Source organism: Canis aureus, chromosome 31 (genome assembly GCF_053574225.1).
Source record: "Canis aureus isolate CA01 chromosome 31, VMU_Caureus_v.1.0, whole genome shotgun sequence".
Classification (NCBI taxonomy): Eukaryota; Metazoa; Chordata; class Mammalia; order Carnivora; family Canidae; genus Canis; species Canis aureus.
In genome coordinates this window covers 22,701,904-22,724,898 of record NC_135641.1, presented here as the reverse complement: position 1 = coordinate 22,724,898, position 22,995 = coordinate 22,701,904, and the positions used below count along the sequence as shown (strand labels likewise).

The window sequence follows — 22,995 nt, the reverse complement described above, 5'->3', positions numbered from 1 at the left end:
TTCCTCACCCGCTCCACCCCGCATAAATACATTGCCACCTGCAGGAACCAGACCAATACTGACAATTGCTACCTAGCTTGCTTACACAAAGACCTGTCCCTCTCTTTGGCCAAGCCTCCCTCAGTCTGTGACTGCCAGGTCCCCTCCCCAAAAGACCCGAACAAACTCTTGCAAACACCAGGTCTCCTGACTCATGCACTTTCCAGGGCCTCAGTCCTGGCAACAGTAGTAGTGGGTCCCCTCTCACCGACCCCCTCTGCACACACCTTGTTAAAACTGCATGCCCCGGGATCCCTGGGTGGCGCAGCGGTTTGGCGCCTGCCTTTGGCCCAGGGCGCGATCCTGGAGATCCGGGATCGAATCCCACATCAGGCTCCCGGTGCATGGAGCCTGCTTCTCCCTCTGCCTGTGTCTCTGCCTCTCTCTCTCTCACTGTGTGCCTATCATGAATAAAAATTAAAAAAAAAAAAAGATTTTAAAAAAAACTGCATGCCCCACACCTGTGTGTTTTACAGATCAGCACAGCCAGCCCTGGTCCTGGCAACAGAGGGACATCCCTTCTTCTTGTGTCCAAACCTTGTGGGCACTGTAGCCCTGCCATAGAGCATGTTGTGTATCTGCCCCCTCCAATAAGCTTTTGGCTAGAGCCCATTCAAATCAGGATTACAAGTTTGACAGTGTGCAAGCAGCCCTGAAAGGGGCCAGCATCACTCCAAAGAGACTCTTGCCCTGAGGAAAGGGAAAAATAACCACACAAATGAGTCAGATGGTGGCCCCACAAGTAGGCTGGGGCAGATAGCAGATGGTCTGACTTTAGGCCCCCTCCACCAATGAAAGCTTTTCAAAGGATAACACAGGGAAAGTGCCCTGCCGTTTGGTGCTACTGCATCTCTGGCAAATGCCTCATCTGACTAAACTCAAGCCCAAGGCAGCCCCAAATTGGCCCACTGATAACAAAGGGATCAAACCCTGCACACAACAGTCAAAGAGAACCATTGAAGATGACTGAACAGAAGGAAAATGTGGCTCAGCTACAAGAGCAGGGAGCATACAACACACATAGGAGACACTCCTCAAGTGCCATGTTCTGGTGAACAGAGGACATTGCACTGCAGGCCACTACAGGATTCCTTCTTCATAAGGCTACTACTTTCAAGAGCAGGAGACATAGCTGGCTTTCCTAAAACACAGAAACAGACATAGAGAGTTAGACAAAAGGAGAAGACAGAGGAATATATCCCAATGAAAGAACAAAACAAAATCACAAAAAAAGAACTAAATGAAACAGAATAAGTAATATGCCTGGTAAAGAATTTAAAGTAATGGTCATAAAGATACTGACTGGACTTAAAAACAAGTGGAGGACATCAGTGAGACCATTAACAGACAAAAAGGAACCAATCAGAGATGAAGAACACAATAAATAATATTAAAAATATATTAGAGGCAATAAACTAAAGGAAGTAGAAGAATGAATCAGTAATCTGGAGGAAAGAGTAATGGAAAAGCTGAGCAGGTGAGAGAAAATGTTATGCAAAATGAGAATAAATTTAGGGAACTCAGCAATTCCATCAAGCATGATAACATTTGCATTATAGAGATCCTGGAAGAAGAGAGATAAAGAGGGCAGACAATTTACTTGAAGAAATAATAGATGAACACTTGCCAAATCCAGGGAAGGAAACAAATTCAGATCCAGGAGGCACAGAGATCCCCAACAAAATCAACCCAAAGAGGTCCACACCAAGACACATAGTAATTAAAGTGGCAAAAAGTAGTGATAGAGAATTTTAAAAGCAGCAAGAGAAAAGAAGACAGTTACATCAAAGGGAAACCTTGTAAGGCTATTAGCAGAAACTCTGCAGGCCAGAAGAAAGTGGAATGATATATTTAATGTGCTGAAAGGAAAAAATCTGCAGCCAAGAATACTCTATTCAGCAAAACTATCACTCAGAATAGGAGAAATAGTTTCCCAGACAAACAAAAGTTAAAGAAAGTCATGAAATTAAACAAGCCCTACAAAAAATGTTAAAGGGGACTCTTTGAGTGGAAAGGAAAGATCATAAGTAAGAATAAGAGGAGCAAGAAGCACAAAAGCAGTAAAAATAAGTGTATCTGTAAAAATCAGTCAAGTGACTCACCAAAAAAGATGTAAAGTATGACACTAGATACCTAAAACATGGTATATGCAGAAGATGTTATGTACAAACATAATAGTAACCACAAATCAGTAAAGATATGCAAAGAATAAAGAGCAGAGAATCCAAGTATATCACTAAAGAAAGCTAATTTGTCATCAGAGAAGGGAGCAAGAGAAGGAACAGAGAAGAACTATGAAAACAATCATAAAATGTAATAAAATCAAAATAAATATATACCTATAAGTCATTACTTTCAATGTAAATGGACTAAATGTTCCAATCAAAAGACACAGGATGAGCAAATGGATTAAAAAATAAGACCCATCCAAATCCTGCCTACAAGAGACTGCCTATTGCAGACTTACAGATACATGCGAATTGAAAGTAAGTGGATGGGGAAACATTTATCAAGCAAATGGATGTGAAAAGAAAGTCAGGATATCAATACTTAAACAAAATAGAATAAAAAAAGACTGTAAGAAGAGACAAAGAAGGACACTATATAATCATAAAGGGACAATCTAAAAAGAAAATAATAACAATTGTAAACATTTATGTACACAATGTGGGAGCACCCAAATACATAAAAACTGTTAATAACAAACATAAAGGAACTAATCAATAGCAATAAAATAATAGTAGGGAGCTCTAACACCCCACTTACATCAATGGACAGATCATCCAAACAGAAATCAACAAGGAAAAAAGTTTTGAATGATACACTGGACTAAACAAATTTAACAAATATATTCTGAACATTCCAACCCAAAACAGTAGAATACACATTTTTCAAGTACACATGGAACATTCTCCATAATAGATCACATATTAGGCTATAAAACAAGTCTCAACAAATTCAAAAAGATTGAAGTCACTCATGCATTTTTCTGACCACAACACTATAAAACTAGAAATCAACCGCAAGAAAAAAATCTGGAAAGGCCACAAGTATATGGAGATTAAATAACATGCTACTAAACAATGAATGGGTCAACCAAGAAATCAAAGAATAAATAAAAAATTACATGGAGACAAATGAAAATGAAAACACAACAGTCCAAAATCTTTGGGATGAGCAAAAGTAGTTTTAAGAGGGTAGTTTATAGCAATACAAGCTTACTTCAAGAAGCAAGAAAAATCTCATCTTATACCTAAAGGACTTAGAAAAGGAACAACAAACAAAATCCAAAAGGAAGGAAATAATAAAGATTAGACCAAAAATAAATGACATAGAAACTAAAAACAATAGAACAGATCAATAAAACCAGGAGCTGGTTCTTTGAAAAGATCAATATAATTTATAAACCTCTAGACAGACTCTGAGAGAGAGACAGAGAAAGAGAGACAGAGAAGACTCAAACAAAATCAGAAAGAGGAGAAATAACAACAGACACCACAGAAATACAATTGTAAGAAAATATTATTTTAAAAACTTTTATGGCAACAAATTATAACCTAGAAGAAATGGATGAATTCCTAGAAAGATATAATCTACCAAAATTGAAACAGAAAGAAATAGAAAATTTGGAGACCAATTATCAGCAGTGAAATTGAATCAGTAAGCAAAAAACACCCAACAAACAAAAGTCCAAGACCAGATGGCTACACAGATAAATTCTACCAAACACTTAAAGAAGAGTTAATACCTATTCTTCTCGAACTCTTCCAAAACATAGAAGAGGAAGGAAAGTTTCCAAATTCATTTTATGAGGCCAACATTAACCTGATACAAAACCAGATAATAAAGACACCATCAAAAAGAGAACTACAGGCCCATGCCAGGGATGATCATACATGCAAAAATCCTCAACAAAATATTAGCAGCCTGAATCCAACAATGCATTAAAAAAAGTCATTCACCATAATCAAGTGGGATTTTTTCCCAGGATACAAGGGTGGTTTAATATTCATAAATCAATCAACATGATACATCACATCAACAGGAGAAAGGATAAAAACCATATGATCATTTCAATAGATGCAAAAGAAGCATTTGACAAGCTACAACATCCATTCATGATAAAAACCTTTGATAAAGTAGGTTTAGAGGGAACATATCTCAACATATCAAAGGCACTATATGAAAAACCCATGGCTTACACCATCCTTGATGGGGAAAAACTGAGAGATTTTCCTCTAAGGTCAGGAAAAAGACAAGGATTTCCACTCTCACCATTTTTATTCAACATAGTACTAGAAGTCCTAGCCACAGCAATCAGACAAGAAAAAGGAATAAAACGTATCTCAATTGGTAAGGAAGAAATAAAATTTTCATTATTTGCAGATGACATGATAATGTATGTAGGAAACTTGAAAGACTCCAACAACTACTAGAACTGATAAATGAATTCAGTATGGTCACAGGATACAAAATCAATGTACAGAAATCCACTGCATTTCTATACAATAATGAAGCAGCAGAAAGAGAAGTTAAGAAAACAATTCCATTTACAATTGTACCAAAAATAATAAAATAACTAGCAATAAGCTTAACCAAAGAAATAAAAGACCTGTACTCTGAAAACTACAACACACTGATGAAACAAATGGAAAGACATTTCATACTCACGGATTGGAAAAACAAATATTGTTAAAATGTCTATACTACCCAAAGCAATCTACATATTTAATGCATTCCATCCAATACCATTTTTCATAAAACTAGAATAAATAATCCTAAAATTTGTATGGAATCACAAAAGACCCCCAATATCCAAAGCAATCTTCAAAAATAAAACTGGAGATATCAAAATTCCAGACTTCAAGTCATGTTATAAAGCTGTAGTAATCAAACAAGTATGGTACTGGCAACAGAACAAAGAGCCCAGAAATAAACTTATGATTATATGGTCAATTAATCTTCAACAAAGCAGGAAAGAATATCCAATAGGAAAAAGACAGTGTCTTCAACAAATGGTATTGGGAAAACTGGACAGCTACATACAAAAGAATAAAAGTGGACCACTCTCTTATACCATATACAAAAATAAACTTGAAATAGATCAAAGACCTAAATGTGAGACCCGAAGCCATAAAAACCCTAGAAGAGAGCCCAGGCAATAATTTCTCTGACCTCAGCCATAACAACATCTTTCAAGATATGTCTCCTGAGGCAAGGGAAACAAAAGCAAAAATAAACTGTTGGGACTACATCAAAATAAAAATCTTCTGTACAGCAAAGAAAACAACAAAACTAAAAATAACCTACTAAATGGGAGAAGATATTTGCAACTTACATATCCAATAAAGGGTTAGTATCCAAAATATATGATGAATTTCTACAACTCAACACCAAAAAAAATAATAATAATTCAATTAAAAAATGGGCAGAAGACATGAACAGAAATTTCTCCAAAGGAGACCTACAGATGGCCAACAGACACATGAAAACACAATGAAGATCACTCATCAAATGCAAATCAAAACCACAATGAGATACTACCTCATACCTGTTAGAAGGCTAAAATCAAAAACTCAAACAAGAGTTGGTGAGGATGTAGAGAAAAAGCAACTCTTGTGTACTGTCAGTGGGAATGCAAACCGGTACAGCCATGTGGAAAACAGTATGGAGGTTCCTCAAAAAATTAAATAGAATATGATCTGATAATTGCACTACTGGGTATTTATCCAAAGAATATAAAAACACTAATTTGAAAGGATAGACATACCTCTATGTTTATATATATTATGTAAATAATATATAATGTAGAAAAATATAAAAATTTATAGACACTAATAAATTTATATACTTATATGTAAATAAAACAGTATGGTACTGGGACAAGATTATTTATTATTATTATTATTACTTTATTCATGCATAGAAAAGGATGAAATCTTACCATCTACAACAACATGGATGGATCTTGAGAGTACAATACTAAGCAAAATAAGCCAGTAAGAGAAAGAGAAATACTATGATTTCACTCCTATGTGGAATTTAAGAAACAAAGCAAATGAACAGAGAAAAAGTAGACAAACTAAAACAGACTCTTAACTATACTGAACAAACAAATGGTTATCAGAGAGGAAGGGGGTGAAACGGGTGAAGGAAATTAAGACTACACTTATCCTGATGAGCACTGAGTGAGTAATGTATGAAATTGTTGAATCACTATTATATACAGTTGAAGCTAATATAACATTGTGTTAACTACACTGGAATTAAAAAAAAAAAAAAAAAAAGGAAAAGCAAAGGAGCGGCCTTCCCCACCCAGCTCCCCTTTTGGGAGGGGTCAGGAGACACCTGTGGATGAGGAGAGCACCATGTGTGGCTCAGGGTTTGTTTGAAGTCTCAAGTCCCTTCCATCTGGGAGCAGTGAACCAAGGTTTCATCTGTGGCCTTGTGTCCTTTCCTAGTGCCCAAGGGGCTTTCACCCAGACCTCAGACTTGGATAGAATCCGAACTATAAAAATGTAACAATTAAAAATAGAAAAAACATACCATAAGAGACTCTTTGGAGTCCATACCATTAGAAACAAACGGTGTTGCTAGAGGAGAATGAGGAAGGTAGGATGGGGAAACTGGGTGATGGGCATTAAGGAGGGCACGTGATGTAATGAGCACTGGGTATTATATACAACTGATGAATCACAGCTCTACCTCTGAAACTAGTAATACACTATATGATAACTGAACTTAAATTTAAAAATAAATCTAAAAAATAGGAAAACAAATGAAAAACCATTGAAAGGGTCTTGATTAAAGATTCAGCCAGTACACATCTGTATGGCCTTCCAGGTGTTCAAAGACCAAAATATTTCAAATCACAGTAGGAAATTGCTGGTTCCCTGGTAATAGTGTCACCTGCCATGCTGACTCCCTTCCTAGGACCCTTTTCCTGCAATTTGTGCCCCAAAAACCAACAACCATATGTAACCTGGCCCAGGAGAGGCTATTGAGTGGGAGAAGTTAGCTCAGGAAGTCATCGAGATTCAGCAAGCTAAAGGGTGAGTAAAGGTTTCACTTCATTATAGTCCTAGGATCCACTTAGGGCAATGTATCTCGGGCTTCTAGCCCACCAAAGGTCAGTTGGGGTCCAACACCATCATGTGGGCTCCTGCTCGGTGCTGCAGGAATGTGAGGCAGGCTAGAGAAATAGACTGTCCCTGAGATCGGAGGTGAAGGTAGAGGAAAGGGGAAACCCAGTGTACTTCTACATAAACAATCTGTGTCCTCAGCACCCCTCGATGCTTTGAAAGGCTACTGGCTAGCAGCCAGTCTTTATAACTAATATATATTAAAGACATCAAACTTTGCTTCTAGATTCAAAGTCACAAAATTGTCCTGTAACCAGGAGTTGTTTTTTGTTGCTGTTGTTTTGTTTTGTTATTTAAATACACGTGGCAAAAGAGAAGTAGAAAATAACTTCTCCAACACCAAATGCAACCTTAACATTCTCATAGCTGCAGTCAAGAAAATCAATGTTTGGGTAATAACGTGTGCTCTTCCTGAAATCTTGATCTCAACACAGAACTGCAACAGCTGAGATGTAACAATTTCAATTTCATATAGGAAATTTATTTTACAGCCTATTGTACTGGGAATTGAGTGTGAAAAATCAGTACACGTCAAAATCTTAAAAACAGATTTCTCCAAAGTTGCATGAAATTCCTAAAGCTGCTTGCCATTTCCACTGACTTCACAGAGTCCCTATTTGAAAACACTTTATGCTGCTCTTAAATCTAGGCTCTCAACAGTTTACTACACTGTATTTGGTTCTACTTTATTCTCATTCACTTCATTTCTTTGAACCACAAAACCTATGTCTGAAAGTATTACCTATTTGCTAACATAAACTTGTAACACGAACCTAAACTAAAGGAAAAGCCGCTGGAAACAGCGTGGGGGAGAAATCTAAGCACTACCTACAAATAATCTCTGGGCACCAGATACATATTTGCTCACTTTTATTTTCTGACGGTAAACATCTTCACTTAACCAAAGACAAGACATTAAAAACCATCTTATGCAAGCAGCACCTGTCTTAGCAGAACACTTGCTGAAAATTTCACGGTTTTCCTTTTCCTTTTTTAAAATAAAACTGTGAAATGCTGAAACAAGTGGGTCTACTTACACAAGATTTAGCACCCAGCAGGACCTTAATTTAATCTTCAGTGGGAATTATTCCCACAATCTTTTTATATTCGAATATATTTAAAAAAATAAACTACTTACAGCACAGCAAGCTGAAATCTGGACCGACAGCATGAAACTACCGGCAGCCGCCTATTTCCTCACAGACTAAACTTTGTTCCCTTCCTGGCTGTTTCTGGATCAGGTTCACACAGATACACATTTACTGGGCCCTGGAAGCTGCCACCCGGGAGCGAGGTGGGAGGGTCTGTTAATTTAACTACTGCTTGACCACCCCTTCTTGGCAGCTTCTTAAAGGTCAAGTTTAATGTGTTTAAAGAGACAAATGCAAAGATCATAACAGAAAACCTGAAAAATCTCATAACCTCTGATGGCTGGGCCTTGGTTTTAAAGGACTTTTTTTTCCCATACATTCGGGGGGGGGGGGGGGCAAGGAGACTAATATAGTTGTCTTCTCAGCTTCAAAAACTATGCTTTCTCCCCTTAATAAAAGTTTTCTCTCCTCCTCAGAATCTGTATGTTGTGCAGTCATGGCAAAAAGAGGCCAGAAAGTTGCTTCTCTACCATAGTCCCCACCACCTCCATTCTCCCTCTTTTCTCAATCAGGGGAATGCCTTAGAGTTCTTGTTAAACTTTAGTTCTTTTCTGACATCGAAACCACCTGCTTACCTAAGAGTAAAGTGAGAACCTGGGTCCCAAATTCTGTTCGTTGCGAGATAAAACGTTATGCTGCTTCATCCCCTTCCACGTCCCTAAGCTTCTTTCCCTTCTGAGCTACTATATTTCTGTAATTTGTAGCATTAGCCATTGAAGCAGAAACCATTTATTATGCACTTACTGCACTAATCACTTTATAAACATTATCTCATTCTCTCCTAGGCAACATATTTGGGGATCATCTTCAATTCTTCTTAATCTGCTTCTCTATCCAATTAGCCCCTTCACTATCCTGCTGATCCTCTGCAATAAGAACTGTGGTAGGCAAAACAATGGTCCCCGACAAAAAATGTCCATTCTCTCATCACCAGAACGTGTGAATATGTTACTTTACATGGCAAAGGGGACTTCGTCAATGTGGTTAAAGACTTTGAGATGGGGAAATTATCCAGATGGGGCCAATCTTATACAAATTCTTTAAAAGCAGTGAGTCTTTCCCAGCTGTGGCCAGAGAGAAGCAATGTGAAGACTGGACTTGCTTCTGCTGGTTTTGAAGGGGGACGGAGGGGGCCGCTAGAAGCTGAAAAAAGGAAAAAAGACCCTCTTCTAGAGCCTCCAGAAAGGGATGGAGCCCTGATGATACCTTGGTTTTAGCCTATTGAGATCTGCGTTGATTTCTGACCTCAGAACTTTAAGGTAATAAAACCTGTTGTTTTGTTGTTTTAGGTCACTAAATTTGTGATAATTCAATTATGACAGCAATAGAAAAATAATACAGGTAATTTCAAAATTAATTTCCTTTGAAAATATAATACCTAGAACTGAATAGTATACTCCAAATGATTTCTGATGAAGAAAAAATAATTGTGGAACTACTAAATTCCTTAATCTGATGCTATAATTTTATAAATTATAAATGCAACTTAAGATTTAAAATTGTTTTAAAGATTTTATTTATTTATTCATGAGACACAGAGAAGGAGAGGCAGAGACATAGACAGAGGGAGAAGCAGACTCCATGCAGGGAACCTGATGTGGGACTCCATCCAGAGACTCCAGGATCACGCCCTGAGCTGAAGGCAAGCACTTAACCACTGAACCATCCAGGTGTCCCTAAGATTTAAATTTTAACATATTCTTAAGTCGGTGGACTTTTTGTCATACAAACTACATCAAACCAGCTACCTGACTAACTCTACCCTCATTCTTTCTTTCAACTAATTTTGGAAACGAAATGCAGAGCTTTATATTCAACACAACTAAAAAATTTCACCTTATTGGGATAGCCCATCCTTCCAAACTATTAAGATACGTTGAATCATGCCTCTGTACTGTCATAGGAATAATCCTTTTTAAGCCTAACTGCATTTACTTAATTCCCATGTATTCATCAAATTATTAGTAAATAAATATTGAGCAGTCAAGATCAAGAACAGAGTTCTGATATGGAGAACAGTGTTCTGTTACTAGAGCCTTTCAATTTCACATTGATCAATAAATCAAAACTTTTTGGTTATACAAGTTCAATCAGCTACAAAACAACCTATTCTCATACAGCTTACTTTTTCTTTTTTTTTTTTTTTTCAGCTTACTTTTTCTAAAAAAAAAAAATTTCTCTAACCTGTCAAGAGAATGAAACAATTTAATAGATAAAGACATGTCCACAGCATACTAGAACTCTATTGGAAATGGAGATGTAGTAAGTTTGATAGGAGCACTTTTTTTTTTTTTTTTTTTTGTAGTTAGGTGCTGTCTCTAAATGATTAACATTTCTTTTTTTTTTTTTCAGAGTTTATAAACTATTAGTTAATTATTCTTTCTAGAAGTCTACCTGAAGTTAAAAGAAAGTTTATTCAACTGAGTGAAGCGACAACTTCTGTCTCAGGAGATGTAAGTGGATGCAGGGAGAAGGGGGACACTATGAAAAAAGGCATGGTGGAAGGAATGAGCACCATGTGCCCTTGGGAGAGTATAAAAACCAGACTGGTCAGAGCGATAGTGGTTGTTGGAAAGTAGTATGAACTGGGGTTGAGACATATGATGTAAAAAGTCTTGAAAAGAGGACTAGGATTTCACCTTAATATCAGAAAATAGAAAGAACTAAAAGATTTTAAGGGAAAAAAACCTAAATGAATGCTTTAATGACCTAATTGAAAAATGGGCAAAGTATATGGATAGTTCACAAAAGAAAGTGTAAATGGCTCTTAAATATGTGTAAAGACACTCCACCTCATTTGTTATAAGAGAAATGCAAATTTAAAGTACACTGACATAATTTTTAGCTATATCTTAACCCATCATATTGACAAAATTCAGTCTCATAAGACAACACTGGTGAGCCTACAGGGAAATAATGGAAGATAAAATGGTGGAAACTCTCTAAAATGCAAACTGGCAATCAAATTATAAATGCATATACTCCTTCACCCAGCAATAACTAAAAATCAAATTATAAATGCATATACTCCTTCACCCAGCAATAACACCCAGCATGTGTAAAATGACATCTATTCATGGATATTCAATATAGCATTATTTACAAAAGTAAAAGATGTCAATCAGTAGGAAACTGGCAAATCAAATAACAGAACAGATACCAACAGCATACTGAAATTTTAAAAATAGGCAACTTTGTGTTACTGAGGAAAAAGTGATGAAATTATACCAAGTTAAATATAAAGAGCAGTATGTTTAGAATGTAGTATATTTGTGTATGTTTGGAAGTGTGTGTGTGTACTCAGAGAATCTCTTAGGAAGAATATCCAAGAAACCAGAAACAATGGGTTGTCTTTAGGGAAGAGACGAGATAGTTACATTTCAGAGGTAGGAAGGAAACTTCTATATCCTTTTTGTCCTTTGTAAATTCTTACCAAAGTTGGTATTACCTATTTAAAAAATTGATAGATATGCTAAATAGCAATGCTGCATCCTGAAATAGAAATAATACAGTAGTAAAAAATCTGGAAAACTAAGTCTGGATTTTAGTTAATAGTGATGCAACAATGTTACTTTCTTAATTTTGACAAATGAGCCACAGTTATAAAAAATATTAACACCAGAAGAAACTGGGTGAAGGTACTATTCTTACAGCTTTTTATGAACGTAAAATTATCTCAAATAAAAAAATTATTAAAACAAGAAATAGGGGATCCCTGGGTGGCTCAGCGTTTTGGTGCCTGCCTTTGGCCCGGGCGTGATCCTGGAGTCCCGGGATCAAGTCCCACGTCGGGCTCCCTGCATGGAGCCTGCTTCTGCCTGTGCCTGTGTCTCTGCTTCTCTATGTCTCTCATGAATAAATAAATAAAATCTTATTAAAAAATAAAAATAAAATGAAATAAACTGGGGCGCTTGGATGGTTCAGTCGGTTAAGCATCTGCCCTTGGCTCAGGTCATGATCCCCTGATGGGGCTCCCTGCTCAGCGGGGAGTCTGCATCTGTCTCCTTCTGCCCCTCCCACCCCCTCTGCTCATCTCACTTGCTCTGTCTCTCTCAAATAAATAAATTATTTACTTAAAAAAATGTTTTAAGTTGTTAGGGTAGCTGCAGTGGCAATGGTTTGTAGAGAGGAGATTAGAACCAAAGATGCTAGATGGGAACCTGTGGGAGCAATCTTGGCATGAGGTGCATTAGGGTAAAAGTCATGAAAATATAATGAAATGAACTAATGCAGATATGAGATACATTTCAAAAGAAAAAAATGAACAAAATATTTGCAATAGCAGAGAGCAGAGATAAGATCAGCAATACCAGCAGCAAAAGATGAAAATGAGAGGAGGCATGAGATTCAGTTCATCATTCAATAAGTATTTGCTGGTACCATCCATGCTAGGCTCTGTGCAAGGCCCTGGGAATGTGAGTGAATTTATAAATGCCAAGAATGAAGTGACCCTAAAATGTCTAAGTTCAATTGTTCCAAAAGGCATCTGGATATTACAGGGTGAGTGTTCCAGTGAGAGGACAGAAGATAGCTAAGAAAGGTGACAGGGACGGAGGAAGGAGAAGTTAAAACTGAGCTGTGGGGAAGAGAGGAGTAGCAAAGAAGACAGGGTAGGAATGGTCAAAGGGTATTGAAAATAAGCAGGTTAGGGCAATTTCCTGGAAACAAATGAAAGAAAGACCAAAGAAGGTTTCCATTAAATGCACTGTTCAAGACAGGAGGATCTACAAAAGTCCACAAGACAGATAAAGAGAGAAATCCTTGATGGCAAAGGAGGTCTCTCTGAACTTTTTCACTTTCAGTAAAGCCTAAATGGAACCCGGATTACAGAAGTCAAAATTTTTTACAAGAAAACACTTCCAATTTAAAGGTCTTTAGGAAATGGGATTACATTTACTATCCTGCTTCTCAAACTGAGGTATTTGAAACCACAGGGTAGATGTGTAGGCAACATCAGTTTTATTTGGAGGAAAATTTATTGAAACAGAAGAATGCAAAATTTGCATGAGCTCTGAAGACAAATCCTGAAATTTCAAGCATAGAATGTCTTTATAGGAGGTCACCTCCCTGCTTCTAGGGCTACAAATTCATTCTCCACTTCTTTAAAGGGAATTTGGGTAGAGATCTGAGCACTGCTATAATGGCCAGCTATATTGAAATGTATCCTTGCTATTGAAATTCAGGATGCCTATAATTTAAAAAAAAATAACTTTATGAACTCTGGCCTCACATGGCAAATTACAATAAGTATTTCACATCCCAAGAAGAAAAATAATGAACAAAATCTTGAGTTTATCATATTTATCACTGTTTGCTATTGCTATTTTGTAACCATATATTAATCCTTTATGTCTGTAGCTAGAGCTTAGCTACATGCTTAGACAGAAGTCACTGTGCTAATTATACTCAAATGCCTATCAGTACTACTTGAGAATGTTGAATACATGATATACTAAGTACCAACCAATACCACATGCATGCATACATATGTACATATCTATATAATTTATATATGTATATATTGTGGTATACACACACATACTATAAACATAGGTTATTGGTAATACAAGAATTGGTGACTGCTAATTTATATAAAAACAACTAAAATCCTGCCTATGTGTAGTACACAGTATTCCAGTAAAAGGGGAGTGCAGTTTTCATATGTAATTCATGCCAAGTAAATTGTAACTCTGCCAAGTAAATTATAATGTTACTTTGGCATGAGGTCATCATAAACCAGGCTAAGCATGAATTTGAAAGCTTTCCTCCGATTTTTTCCAATTAATTTTAAACATCCCCAGTCTACAGGCCACAAGGCAATACCTCCCACCAAGTAAAATTTTTTTTTTATATCTTTTGTGTGAAAAAGCCATTAGAGCAGTAATAGTGTAGTAAAATACAGGAGTTTCTTGAAAATGTTATGGAAAAACTATGTAGGGATTTTTATAAAATCAATTCTCTAGTCTAATGTCATCTGAATGGAGAAGTTATCATTGTTTATTATCCAAATCAATTCTGATATTTAGACATTCTTACTGTTTAAAAGAAAATCAATTTTAAGAATGATTTAAAAACCCCAGCTTATTTTATAAGTGTTTGGTTTTTAAACTAAAAGTTATGTAGCAAATAGCTCTCATATTCCATCTTGTATACAATGTCTGAAACTACTTCTCAAGGCTAAGAAATAAAAAAGCTAATGCAACACTAAACCTGGAAGAAAGAATTACAGCTCTCACAAGTATATTAGTTCAGGCTGTTGGCTTTCATGAGTAACAACAACTCTGGGGGCATGTTATCACTTCTTTTTTTTTTTTTAATTTTTATTTATTTGTGATAGTCAGAGAGAGAGAGAGAATGAGGCAGAGACACAGGCAGAGGGAGAAACAGGCTCTATGCCGGGAGCTGACTCAGGACTCGATCCCGGGACTCCAGGATCGCGCCCTGGGCCAAAGGCAGGCGCCAAACCGCTGCGCCACCCAGGGATCCCCATGTTATCACTTCTTAACATCATCCATGGCCTATAACTCTCTGCTGTCACACTGTAAAGGAATCTTGACATTATCACATTTTGAGAAAGCAAATCTGAATTGACATTCTAAGGAATAATAAGTTATTTTCTTCTCCTATTTGACCTTTATAATTATGAGATTGACAGAATTCCCAATGTTTCTCTTTTCATCTCAAATATATATTCATGGAATGTGAATTCATACAAGCACTTTGAATGTTAGGTAAATGGAATTATTAATTCCACTATGCAATTTGGTATTACCTAGAAGAGTTGAAGCAACTCAACTCCCTAGCAGAGCTTCTCAATTGCTGTGCCCTGGTATGCAACGAACACGTTACATGTGTGCCCAGATATGGATCTCCTCAGCTCTCCAGCCAACTAGAGGCCCTCAGGCCAGAGACATAGCTTCATTCTTTTAATGCAGTCTAGGGAACAAATATTTCCGTCATTGTCTATGTGTGCCATGACAGGCAAAAGGTTGTGAAACATTAATAGAGAAGTTCTTCTGCCACATGTGTAGCAGATATAGATGCAGAAATATATGTATACACAGAAGCAATGTTTGTAGTACCTAAAAACTGGACCATCTCAAATGTCTATTAATCACTTCATCTGCCAATAAGTTCTGGAATACTTATACCATGCAATATCCTACAACAGTGAAAACTAGTGAGCAATAGCTATATGCGTTGACATAGATAAATCTAAGACTCTAATGCTGATTTTCAGAAGACAGGAAGGCCCAGAAAAACACATACAACATGATTCCATTTTAATGAAGTTCAAAACACAGAAAACTAATCAATATACTGTCTGGGGCATATAGTATGTGATTAAAAAAAAAACACTGAAAAAAATTCAGAACTTTAGTTAACTCTGAGGGAGCAAGAGAAGACAGGGGTATATAGAAGATATTAGAGGGAAAGATAATAATGCTTTTTAAAAACTGAGCTACAGGAAAACACGTTTTCCATAGTTATTCCATAAGTCTTACATACATTTTATGGACATTTGTATCTACTCAATCTTTAGTAAGCATCTTTTATAAAAGCTCTACTTTGTCCAAAAATAGTGAATGCATCTGTCATCACTGCAACATTATGAGGTACATGGAATCGTCCAGACAGAAAGCATGAAATTATACAGAATGTTGGTCAGACACTGAACCTTTCACAAAGGCCGTACAGACTCCACATGTGTGTGCAACAATAAATATTTGAAAGCTATACAATAATTAAAATTAAAACTAAATTTAATATGCTATGATTTTATGAAGTGCCATATGTGCAAATTTTAACATTAACTAAAATATGGATTTAAAGAATCAGGACTGAATAAACGGTCAGCCTATGAATGAATAACTGCTCTTGCAATTTTCTAAACAGTCAACGTTTCATTGTGTATTTAGACCACACAAAAGACATTTACAGAATGACAATACTTTAATTCATCATGTATATCCAGCAATGTTTGCTTAGTCAAATGCCTGTCTGTTTGTCAATGTCATTTAAGGGCAGGTTTATAGAGCTTTAAGAGCAAGAACTGGGTCTGTTTCAACTGATATGACTACCAAGGAAAGCACAATGAAAACATTTTAAGAATTCCTGCCTGTCTTCTGTCTCCTTGTATTTTAAGGGCTAAGCAGTAAGAAAGCTATTTTTCTAAGCATTGGATATTTTGAAAAATGCAGAAGAGATAATAGATCGCAAAGATATAAACTTAACCTCCAAATTAATTAAATCTATTATTTTTGGTTTGAAATATAAAAGAAATCCAGGTTGAGCTCTCCCCTTAAAAAAAAAAAAAAAAAAAAAAAAAAAAAAAACACCTAACAGTAGATAAGTTAATGTTTACTCAAAGGCAATTTTTTTTCCGTTTGCTTTTTTTTTTTTTTTTTAAAGTTCCAATGGGTGAATGACCTTGCTGGAATTCCCCGTCAGTTCCAGAGTATCTATCTGGAAGTTTCAAATAGAAACCGCTTTCACATGATACACTAGAAAGGTATGCCAAGTGGTATCTGTCTCTCCACCTTGAACCTGGATGTTATATAACAGATGAAGCAATAAACTTCACATAAGATGAAAGGCTTCTTTTCCCTGTTAGGCCATTTACGATCATTTAGACATATTTGGCATTATATATTCATAGGGTCAATTATACACAGAAAACCTTCATATATTTACGCAACTCAAGAAATTTGCCGTTGATACAGCTTCAAGCTATCAAAGACAGGCCAATTTTTAAGCATATCAAACACTGGGTCAAGTGAGAATCTGAGCCCAGAATTAACTCCGATGACTCTTAAACACTGGTTATACAAATAGCATAACTACCTTAAAATCTAGATAGTATAAGGCATTTTTATTTTTGCTTTATTTTGGAATTTCTAAAATACCTATTTTCACTGGATTTATTGTGAAAGGCTTGGAGGAAACTGTCTTTTCTAGTGTGTGGCAATTACAAAACTAACTTGAAGCCATCAAAAACTAATAGTCATAAGCAATGGTGGGGATGATTTAGGACAGAAACAAAAGATTTCACCAACAAAAAAATTTCCCCACACCCCTCAGTTTTCCTCACTTTCAGAAGATGAAAATACTATTATGTTGCATGGGATTTCAGACCAGTCACCTACCCTGTTCTCAAAAAGCTGGTTCAGGACAAATAAAACTTAAACATTTTACAATGTGAGTTTGTAAAGAATTTATCAGTTTCTTAGAAGTTGAAATGAAGGGTAGAGTGAATGGGGAAAGATTATCTCGGTAAATTCAGCAGAGGAAACACTGCATGTGAACATTGTCCCTAGACTATCTCAATACCATTATATCATAGTGCCTGGAATCATCTCAATATTACTAGTTTTTTTTTTAAATTTTTTATTTATTTATGATAGTCACACACAGAGAGAGGCAGAGACACAGGCAGAGGGAGAAGCAGGCTCCATGCACCGGGAGCCCGACATGGGACTCGATCCCGGGTCTCCAGGATCGTGCCCGGGGCCAAAGGCAGGCGCCAAACCGCTGCGCCTATTACTACTAGTTTTTAAAAGAATTTATTTAAATTTAATTTTATTTATTGCATCTCTTAGAAAGGGGCACTCATTTGCATTCATTCCACACACACTTATTAAGCACTTACTATGTGCTTGAGAATGAGTGCTCGAAGAACTACCAATCTAGTTAGGCAGAAATTTAATCACTACAATGCAAGGTAGTAATTCAAGGATAGAGATGCACAGGATGCTAAGGGCAAGTAAACTGTAGTAGATAAAGGATGGTCTTGATCTCTTAGGAATTGTTGTATTCCACTGAACCCTCTGAGAAACATTATTTTATGTCAATATATCTTACCCCCTAACCCAGGGACCCAGGCCCCAAATAGCGGCAATACCATAGCAGCATTCCCTGTCACAGTGATTAACAAACTCAGTAAGGTAATTCCTGTGTGGTTCGAATCCAGAGTATGTGTGGAGAAAGGAGCCAGTCTCTGGAGCTTCCTAAGAGTCTACACAGCTTTCCTATTCTATTCCACAGGTAACTTGACAATAAGTCACCCCTTTCCCATCACTATCTCATGTCTTTCACGATCCTGTCTGATATTTTCCAAAATCTAAAACTTTCAAACAGGGTACAGCTTCTGTACCCTTCCAAGTTTACATCTCTTCCATAATACTTTACTATTCTGAATCTAGTGTTTATTATCCCCCCAAGAGTATGATTTTTCATCTTTATGATGATGTATAAGATGCTTTAGAAACCTTTTTTTTTTTTTACAGAGAGTGCATGCGTACATGGGCTGTGTGAGTGAAGGAGAGCAGTGGGAGAGAGAGAATCCTAAGCAGGCTCCATGCTCAGTGCGGAGTCTCCTCCAGACTTGATCTTGTGACCCTGAGATCATGACCTCACTGGAAATCAGGAGTCAGACACTTAACCAATTGAGCCACCAGGAGCCCTGAAAATTTTTTTATTTAACTTTTTTTGTTTAAGATTTTATTTAGTTAACAGAAAGAACAAGAGCCAGAGAGCACAAGCAGGAGAAAAGCAGAGGGAGAAGGAGAAGCAGGCTCCCCACTGAACCAGAGTCCCATGTGGGGCCTAATCCCAAGACCCCAGGATCATGACCTGAGCCCAAGGCAGACACTTGACTGAGACACCCAGACACCCCTATTTAACATTTTTTTGAGATCATTGAAGCAAGAAGCTCATTGGTGAATTTATGCCAATGAATGAATAGTCCAACAAAGTTCATTTACTCATTTTCCTCTTAATAGATAGGCCATTCCTTTTTTCCTTTTTCTTTTAAAATAGTGATGTGATGAATATTGAATAGATTACTGTAGCAAATATAAAGAGCCACCACATTTCTAAAAAATGTGTCTGAATCTTCTCCTTCCCCCTTTTTATAGTTTGTATATCTCTACTGAAGTTCTTCAACTGTTCATGTAAATATCCCACCTTTTCCACTAGATCATTCAACGTATTAATCATAATTAAAGTTCCTGTCTGAGAGTTCCAACATCAATCATCTCTGGGTCTGGGTTGCTTTATAACTTGAAAATGGGTGGGGTTTTTTTTCATGTATTTTAAAATTTTAGATTGAATGCCACACATTGCCTATAAAATAACCATACAAACTGGAAAAGAATAAAACTCTTGGAAATGCGCATGCCCATTCTTCTGTCCTGCAATCGGGTAAACTGAAATTCCAAAGAAAAATAATCTAGTCAGTAGTTGAGCTGGTTTTTTCTGTTGCTATAGTTACCTTCTGGGCATCTTCCTCCAGCGGTGAGCGACTGCTACTTTGTGCTTAGTGTGGAACCTAGGATACTCGGGTTGTTTTACTCAGTGTTCCTGCTCTACACTCAGCTTTCAGTAGTCACTGCATGTCTATGCCACAGAAGGGGTTCTTTCTGTGCATCCTTGCCCCTCCCGAAGAGGCAGACTGCCATTGTTTGTTACTCAGTGTTAAAGAGTCTTGGTTCTCTTGGTCCAGCCTCAATCTTAGGCAGGCCCTATCCCTTATGCTTTGGTATGGGGCTTTCTACACCCGTTCCTCAACTCCCCACGGCAGTGAAACGCTGCCTTGTATCTACAGGGGAACACTTCAAAAAACCCTCCTGTACTCCAGATCTCACACTAACCACAAGGTAGCAGCAGCTACTGGTGGAGAGTTTCCTACACCCAGCACAGAAAGCTTTTGCTTCTACCTTACTCTCAGAAGCAATGAATCTTTGCCTGGACCCTGAAAAAGGAAGTTTCCTATCCCTTCCTCAGTGACTTAAGATTTTTGCTTCATATAAGAAAAAGATTGGTAAAGTGGGCAGAGTATGTATGTATGTATGTATGTATGTATTTATAGGAAAAGGGAGAGGAGTCTTAAGCAGACTCCATGCTGAGTGCAGAGCCCCATGTGGGGCTCAATATCACAACCCTGAGATCACAACCCGAGCCAAAACCAAGAGTCAGACACCCAACCAACAGCAGCACCCAGGTACTCCAGGCAGGGTTTTTAAACTATGTGTCCTAAAGGGTGGCTCTCTCTTAATCTCCTATCTTGCCCTCAAATCTTTTAAGAGCAACAACAGAGGCTGTTGTAGGTGCAACTGTGTTCCCTTCAAAAGGTAACTTGAAGTCCTAATCCCTGGTATCTGTGAATGTGACTTTATTTGGAAATAGCCTCTTTGCAGGTACAATCAAGTTAAGATGTGGTCATACTGGAATAGGGTGGGCCCTAATCCAACAAGACTAGAATCCTCGTAAGAGAATACATGGTGGTATAGGAAGCCCCAGACCTCATTTTCCCACAAAGGGTCAGCAAGATGGCTGAATAGGAAGCCCCAGATCTAGCTTCCCCAGAGGGACATTAACTTAATATATGGTCTAAAAAGCCTGTATGTGGCCTTCAAAAACCAGTTAAGAAGCTGTAGTATTTAAGGCAAGCTCAAAGCCAAGAACGAGCACATCAAATGGGTAGGATTTCATTGCACCCGTTATAGACCTTCCCCTAAGCTGGCACACTTCAGATCAGGAGTAAACAACCAACTCACAGCTTCTCCATCAGGGTGAGAAGAGCAGAATGTTTGTTTAACGTTCCAGATGTTAGGGGTGGGAAGGAGGGGAGCACTGCCCGAGAGACGATTTCTGTCTCAGACTTGGCGTGCTGAGGAACCTTGGCATACTTTGGGTGCCTGGGGGCCGCTGAGAACCCGAGACTGAGCACAGTAGCGAGCTGCTCCACCAGAAAACCTGCAGTATCAGTGATGAACACCAGAGGGAGCAATTGATGACCAACTTCTATAAAAGCTACTGGAGAACTCTTAATTGAGAAGGCTTAGACATAAGCCCAGAGAAAAGGCACATCTGCGCTAGGTTTGAGAAGTCCTCAGAATCTTCAGTAAGGCTAACTAGTGAAGGTCTTCCCCTTTTGAAGCCAGTCCATAGAACTGAGAGAGATGGATTTTTTTGCAAATGCACAAATCCCAGCAAAATAAATAAGGCATTGAAGAAATGGGGAAATATGACCCCATCAAGGGAACAAAATAAAACTCCAGAAACTATCCCTAAAGGAATGGGAAAATGCAAAACAATCACCTTAAAGATGCTCGAAGTGCAACAAAAGTGCACAGACAACTAAAGGAAAGTAGGACAATGGTGCATGAACAAAACAAAAATATCAACAAAATCTAAAAAAGAACCAAACAGAAATTCTAGAGCTGAAGAAAACAAATGGGAAAATTCACAAATATATGGAAATTAAACAATACACTCTTAACCATGGGTCAAAGAAAAAAAATCACATGAAAATCAGAAAATATTTTGGGACAAATGGAAACAGAAACACAACATACCAAAATTGATGGGATGTAACAAAACTAGTACTAATAATAGAGCTGATCGCAGTAAATGCCTTCATTAAAAAAGAAGAAAGGTGCCTGAATGGCTCAGTTGGTTAGGCAGCAGACTCTTGATCTCAGTTCAGGTCTCGATCGCAGGGTTGTGAATTTAAGCTCTGTGTTGGGCTCCATCCTGGGTGTGGAGAAGAAAGGAAGGAAAGAAAGAGAGGAAGGAAGAGGAAAGAAAGGAAGGAAGAAAGAAAGAAGAAGGAAGGAAGGAAGATCTCAAATCAATAACTTTACACCTCAAAGAACTAGAAATAGAACAAACGAAACTCAGCAGAAGGAAGGAGACTATAAAAATTAGCTGAGTAATAAAATAGAGAATAGAAAAATTTTTTAAAAAATCACTGAAACTAAGAGCTGATTTTTTGAGAAAAATCAACAAAATTGATGAGTCTTAGCTACACAAAGATTTTAAAAAGTGAGAGGTGCTTGGGTGGCTCAGGTAGTTAAGTGTCTGCCTTCAGCTCAGGTCATGATCCCAGGGTCCTGGGATCCAGCCCTGCATCTGGCTTCCTGCTCAGTAGGGAGTCAGCTTTTCTATCTCTCTCTTTCTCTCTCTCTCTGTCCCCCCCCCCCCGCCCCTCCCCACCACTCATTTTCTCTCTCTCTTAAATAAGTAAAATATTTTAAAAGAAAGACTCAAACAACAAAAAATTTAAAAAGAGCACCACAACTCCTACCACACACACACCCACAAAAAAAAAAAAATCAGAAGAGTGCTGTGAACAATTATACACCAACAAACTGGATAATCTGTCTCTATATGGGGCCTTTAATAGACCACCAACAACAAATTGGATAACCTGTCCCCAGATGGGTGGCTGTTATAAAACCACCATTTTGCATGAAAAAAATGAAAAGAAAAGAAAAGAAAGAAAGGAAAAGAAAGGAAGAAAGGAAGAAAGGAAGAAAGGAAGAAAGGAAGAAAGAAAGAAAGAAAGAAAGAAAGAAAGAAAGAAAGAAAGAAAAGAAAGAAAGAAAGAAATGGATAAATTTCTAGAAACACATAACTTTATCAAGGCTGAATCTTGAAGAAGAAAATCTGAACACTCCTGTAATTAGTAAGGACATTAAATCAGTAATCATAAACCTCCCAAAAGAGAAAAATCTAGGACAAGATGGCTTCCCTGAAGAATTTTACCAAATACTTAAAAGAATTAACACCAATCTTCAAACTCTTCCAAAAAATTGTAGACTCATGAAGTCAGCATTCCCAATACTAAAATGAGACAAAGATACCTTAAGAATGCCACA

General features: G+C 37.4%; 1 protein-coding gene across 11 annotated transcripts in view; it reads right to left on the bottom strand.

Annotated features, from left to right (window-relative positions):
• The window catches only part of MAP3K13 (mitogen-activated protein kinase kinase kinase 13), a 169,061-nt gene that overhangs the window by 131,093 nt on the left and 14,973 nt on the right, over positions 1-22,995 (bottom strand). For 2 of the 11 annotated variants that reach the window (XR_013369424.1, XR_013369425.1), the window contains one exon: positions 9,832-10,008. The exons of 8 other annotated variants lie outside the window; for them this stretch is intronic. The gene's annotated coding sequence lies outside the window, so the exon portion shown is untranslated. Of the gene's footprint in view, positions 1-8,319; positions 8,442-9,831; positions 10,009-22,995 lie in introns of those variants that run through there. One more of the 11 variants, XM_077879967.1, reaches the window with a different exon arrangement.